Source organism: Alexandromys fortis, unplaced genomic scaffold (assembly GCF_014885135.2).
Source record: "Alexandromys fortis isolate MF-2015 unplaced genomic scaffold, M_Fortis_MF-2015_v1.1 scaffold_229, whole genome shotgun sequence".
Taxonomy (NCBI): Eukaryota; Metazoa; Chordata; class Mammalia; order Rodentia; family Cricetidae; genus Alexandromys; species Alexandromys fortis.
In genome coordinates, this window is record NW_026068122.1 from 1,592,436 (window position 1) to 1,598,913 (window position 6,478).

General features: G+C 33.1%; 1 pseudogene; it reads left to right on the plus strand.

The window, feature by feature from the left end:
• Positions 1 to 2,008: 2,008 nt before the first annotated feature.
• On the plus strand, positions 2,009 to 2,926 carry LOC126490476 (olfactory receptor 4K3-like; annotated as a pseudogene).
• The last annotated feature ends 3,552 nt before the right edge of the window (positions 2,927 to 6,478 follow it).

Sequence of the window (6,478 nt, forward strand, 5' to 3'; positions counted from 1 at the left end):
AAGAGACAGAAATCTTTACTAAATAAATAAATAAATAACTTAAAGAATCAATTGAGCTCTTGGATTCAATTCAAGAGAAGCTGGAGTCAATGAATCCCCAAGGACTATGAAAGCAAAAGGCTTTCCAATTTCATGGTTTCATTTACTGTGGAGAATGGGAATCTATCCAAGGCAGACATGACTCTTGCCAGTTTATATAAGCCACACTGAAAGGAAACAACTCAGTGACATTGGTGATAGCAGAAACAATGATTAAGAGTTTCAGACTTTAGGGAAACATCATTCAAAAGGGAAGATCTGTTTAGTAAAGTGATTGTTGTAGCGTGAGTACATCACAAAATGACTGTTGTGCTTTAAATTGCCATCACAGTTACTCATTTAAGCTTTGTTTGTTTATATGCTTTTGTTTTATTAGCACATTGTTTTAAATCCTTCACAAGTTACAGTGAGTCTTGCATGTGTAGTTTTTAATTGTTGTGCTTGATAAAAATAGTATAGGTTTCTTTTCCAACTAGTCCTTGAGACATCAGAAAAGATAAAGTAGTTTTATATGCTCACATCTATTGATCACTTAGAGTAAACTTTAGAAGTTCCAAATTTCTCAGCACAGATAAACTTCATACTCACAGGACACTAAACTTACTCTAATGTTATCTGATTAACTTTAGAATTTTAGATTTTCTAGATCCTCAAGATACAGACAATATCTTAGAAAATTAGTTAATTGGAGTGCAATTAGGGTAACACACATTAGATGAATCATAATTCACTAAGAATTCACAAATTTTTTTAAAAGATGTGTGAAAATGACATTGGTATTCAACAAGAAATATGCTCAATTTTGAACACAATAAAATTAATATTATATTATTCTGACCATTTTTGCTAATTAAGTTAATCATTTTACTTATTTGCATTTAAATAGCAAAGTCTCTTGTTTTACAAATGTCATTAATTTTATTGGACTTTTCAAAATTGAAATTCCTATCATTTGTTTGATAATTGAAAGTAATATTGGGGATTCAAAATCAGACAGACCTCAATTTTCACTAGAGTATCACTTCTGCATGCTGTTTATCGGCCCAGAAAATTATTATTACCATGTGATATTTTAAGTTCTTAACAAGAAACTCACAAAATATTCCCTAATTTGTTAACATTTACCCTTCCCATTTTAAGCCTAAAAATAGTATGAAAATTTACAGACATTAAAATTAGGAAAGAAAACTTATGAGAAAGCTTTAAAATCAGACAGTCAATAAAAGAAAACAGAAAAGTGGAGATATGAAACAGAAAGGTAGAGAGGTAGAGAAAGAAACATTCATGAAAAAATTATTCAAACTGTTGTATGAAGTATCATGATTTATAGTTGAAAGGCTGTATGCATATGACCTAGTAATTCATGATTGTTCAGAGATATACTCCAATGTATAAGTCCAAAGCTCAAATGCTGAAAACATGTGTTCGGCGGGTGGATTGTCAATTTATTTTATGAACTATTTTTTTTCACAAATTTTAATACTCTGGATTTGATTCTGCCTATAGACATAGTCAAAAATTTACTTTGTACCTGGGAAGTTTTTGTTTATGTTAAAAATTTGTGAATGGCTTATCATTTTGTTATAACGACAATCCAATGAAGATGCTGTAATATGGCTCAGATAATAATTGAGTAATATTACCTCTGATCCCAAGAAAAAAGAAAAATTTAAGGGTTTAAAATTTTAAACAGAATAATAGCTGCTGGTATTTTTAGAAAATATACTCATTTATATCCCTATGCATATTATCTTTGAGATGTATAGAGTTTTCCTATATTTAGAAAAATATAATGATTAGAAAGGATATACCAACATGAAACAGTTCTTGTAAATCTTACTAAATACAATGTTGATATAATTTGTATTCTTTTCTTCTTACTTGGTTGTGAATATTAAGTTACTGTTTTTGTTTCAGTAATGGTTTGTTAGGCTCTGTCTCTCTCAACCCATTGGAGCACAGTGGAATAATGGAAGAAGTAAACCAATCTGTGGTTACTGAGTTTATTTTCCAAGGACTTTGTACTTCAAGGGAACTGCAGATCTTCCTCCTGCTGCCATTTACCACCCTCTACCTGATGACTGTGGTAGGAAACAACTTTGTGGTAATATTAATCATCACTGATCAACATCTACATTAACCCATGTACTTTCTGTTAGCCAATCTCTCATTTATTGACTTATGCATTTCCTCAGTTACTACCCCCAAACTGATCATAGACCTTGTAAAAGAAAATAAACTAATTTCCTATGGAGGTTGCATGAGCCAGATCCTCTTTGCACATTTCTTTGTAGGGAGTGAGATGGTTCTTCTTGTAACAATGGCCTATGACCGCTATGTGGCCATCTGCAGGCCACTCCACTACACCAGCATCATGGACAGACAGAAGTGAATCTGGCTGGTTGTGATATCATGGATCATTGGGTTTGTGCATGGCATTAGTCAACTGATCCTGATTTTGGAGCTACCTTTCTGTGGACCTAGAGTGATAGACAGCTTTTTCTGTGATATTCCTTTGGTGATAAAATTAGCCTGCATCAATACTGATACTCTGAGAATTATGATAAATGCTGACAGTAGTGTTGTAGCAACAGCTTGCTTCATTTTCTTGCTGATATCTTACACTTACATTCTAATAACTGTTCATCTTTACTCTAAAGATGGTTCATCCAAGGCACTCTCTACCTGTACCTCCCATATCATAGTGGTTGTGCTATTATTTGTGCCTGTCATTTTCATCTATCTGTCGCCTGTCAGCATCACATGGCTGGACAAGTTTCTTGCTGTATTTTACTCAGTCATCACACCTCTCCTGAATCCAGCCATCTATACACTGAGAAATAAAGATATAAAGAATGCCATAAAGAAGTTGATAAATCACAGGTGAGTTCTGGATTAATTTTTGACATCTTCTCTAATTAGCAAGTTCATTGTGTAAACATGTTTTTATGCCTATTTTATTGGAAATCTGATTGTACAATAACTTTTGCTGGGAATCTATAATTTATATTTAGTTTATGGTAATTAATATAACCATTTGAAAATATTTTTGAAATTGTAATATTTACAGTTGATCATGTAGAATAAATCCTGTAAAAATACTTGTATATGTTAAAGATTAGAAGATATGTTGAAAAAATAACAATCACATTAATACATGGAACTTTTTTTAAGCTGCTAGATTTATATTTAGGTTTATTTAATTTTAATAAGATTGTTATTAACAAAATTCTCTTTGAATTGCTTATCAATTTTATAAAATTTTGAAATATGTCATTCTATGCTAATCCTAATTCTCTGTAACCGAAGATATTTAAGATGTTTGTGAAGATTGCATACACGTAGAAATTAAAATCTTAAAAATATCAAATCATAATGTTAGTTGCCTCATATTTTTATAACGTTTTTAAGTCTTCTCTATTCATATAAATTCAGAAATTTTAATATTTAATCTATACCCAAAAGAACAATCTATTTATAATATTTGAATATACTTTCTTCAGTTCACAAATTATTCATATGATCATGATTTTATGTTATATAATGAAGTAACATGACTGAAAAGGCCAGTTAGGTAATCATTATACAATTGGTAATATGGCATTCATTATAATTCATCCTATATATCATTTGATGTAATGTTAACCATACTATATGTATATATGTTTACAATAGCTGGGAGGCTAGTTAATTTCTAAATAGACATGAGCATCAGAATTTCTTGAATATTATGGCTAAAATCTACTGGCATGTATATTATAATAAGTTAAAGTGGTTGTCATAACGTAAATTATCCAACAATACAACACAAATATCTGTATCATGTTCTTCTAAAATCATATATTACAGTAAAGAACGGCTCATGCCTGGCCACAGATTTTGATATGTACATTTGTGTAGGTTCTGGTCTTTTTCAGAACAAATTATCTCCACTGTGTTTAGAGATTTAACTCTCAACTATACTGTCACGATATTTTTATTAAGTATGTTATTTGACAATATCTATGACAAGCTGATTACATCTGATAAAGTCTATGACCTCTTATTTCCCTCCCACACTTACAAGCCCCTTCTCCGCACACAAAATCACACTCACACAATACACACACAAACAGATTCATGTATTTTTGTTTTGCTTTTTGATCCATTGCTATGACCCATAGCCGTCTGTGTATCCATTGATTGCAACTATCCCTGGGGCACTATGATCCCATCAGTCAGTCTCAACTGAAGAAAATGCCTGGCACTATCCTAGAATCACCAGTGGCTCACAGTTTAGCAAAGTGTATACTAATTAATTGATAAAAGTAGGGATTTTCATTGTAAGTTGCTCATATAACTATAATATATATACTAATCAGACTCATTCTACTTTCCATCATTATTTGCCTGTTTTTGCATCCACTGGTGCCTTTCTTCTTCCCAGTTTCACTTTCTTCTACTTTCATTTATAAAAACTATTTATTTATTTATTTATTTATTTATTTATTTATTAAAAATTTCCACCTCCTGCCTTCCTCCAATTTCCCTACTCCCCCCGCCGCTTCCCCACCTCCTCCTACCACTCCCCGTCCTCTTCCCTCTCCAGTCTTAAGAGAAATCAGGGTGCCCTTACCTGTGGGAAGTTCAAGGTCCTCCCTGCTCCATCCAGGTCTAGGAAGGTGAGCATCCAAACAGACTAGGTTTCCACAAAGCCAGTACATGCAGTAGAATCAAAACCCAGTGCCATTGTCCTTGGCTTCTCAGTCAGCCCTCATTGTCAGTCACATTCAGAGAGTCCTGTTTGATCACATGCTCCATCAATCCCAGTCCCGCTGACTTTGGTGAGCTCCCATTAGATCATTCCCACCATCTCCGTGGGTGGACACACCCCTCGCGGTCCTGACTTCCTTGGTCTTGTTCTCCTCCTTCTGCTCTTCATTCGGACCTTGGGAGCTCAGTCCAGTGCTCCAATGTGGGTCTCGGTCTCTATCTCCATCAATGCCAGAAGAAGGTTCTATGGTGATATACAAGATATTCATCAGTGTGGCTATGGGATAAGGCCAGTTCAGGCACCCTTTCTTCTGCTACCCAAGGAACAAGCTGGGGACATAAATTTGTATCAATAAAAACAACGTTTTTCAATGATAGTCCTCCTGAATCAGTGTCATTTCACTGAGCATGATCTATATTTTTGTTCATTTGATGATAGCCATGCTAAAATGTTATGTACAATTTCAAACTTTTCTTTCATTTGTTTTTGTGTTGCTATTGACTTTTATTTTGTTTTGGTTTCTTTTATCCTTTGGTACTAAGAGTTAAGTCCAAGGTTTCATGTATGCTAGAGATTCTCCCTAACACTGAGCTATATATTCCCAATATAGTCCATTTATTTGTTTATATTGAAAGCTTAAAATATGATCTTACTAAGGGACTAAGGTTGTGTTTGGCTGCATTTTTTCTACTCCTGCCTTCCAGGAGCTGGAATTACAAGCAGGCAACTTCAGGCTAAGTTAGTTTCATATATATTTAACAAATGCCAAACATTCAACATAGCATCTCTTAGAATTCTGCTAACATTGATTTCAGACATAGAAAAACATGATTCTAACATTAATAGGTAAGAACAAGTTAATCCAAACAGTCAAACGAATCTTTCGTAAAGGAAGTAATGTTAGATGTTATAGCACCCGACTTAATATTATACCACAGAATCATGATTACAAACAGCGTGTGACAGGCAAAATAATAATACTGACTGATATGTGCCTTAGAAATAAGCTCACAAAGCCAAGCTATCTAACTTTTTGCAACATGCCAAAAGTATACAGTGGAGGATTGCGCAATATCTTTAGTCAATTAGGAAGAATGAATCTCAATGAATCCATAGTTCTTACACAATTCAAAAATCAATTCAGAATGGATCAAACAAAAAATTACAACAAACACAACTTAAACATATAGAACTAAATAGTTATGTATTGTATTACCTAAAACTTTGTAATTATTGAAGAAGTGCAAACTCTTCAAGTATAGACATACAGAAGGACTTTCTGAATCATACTCCTAAATGCAGGAAATAAGAGAAAGAATTGACAAATGGAATTTCATGAAATTGAAAGCTTCTTCAAAGCAAAGGCAAGAGCTTAAGAGTGAAAAGATATCTATAGAGAGAGAGAAAAGCCTTCACCACAATTCATACTATAAAGGATTACTATGCACACTATATAAAAAACTAAAAAATTAAACTCTAAAGACAAAAAATAATGTAATAAAAATAAGTAATCAAATGAATTGAGTAGACATTTTGCAAAGAAGAAATAAATGACATATTTTTTAAAATAATCATTATCAGGCTTTTAGAGACAGGGTTTCTCTGTATAGCCCTGGCTTTCATGAAATTAACTCTGTAGACCAGGATAGCCTCAAACTTACAGCCTCCTTAGTGCTGGAATTAAAG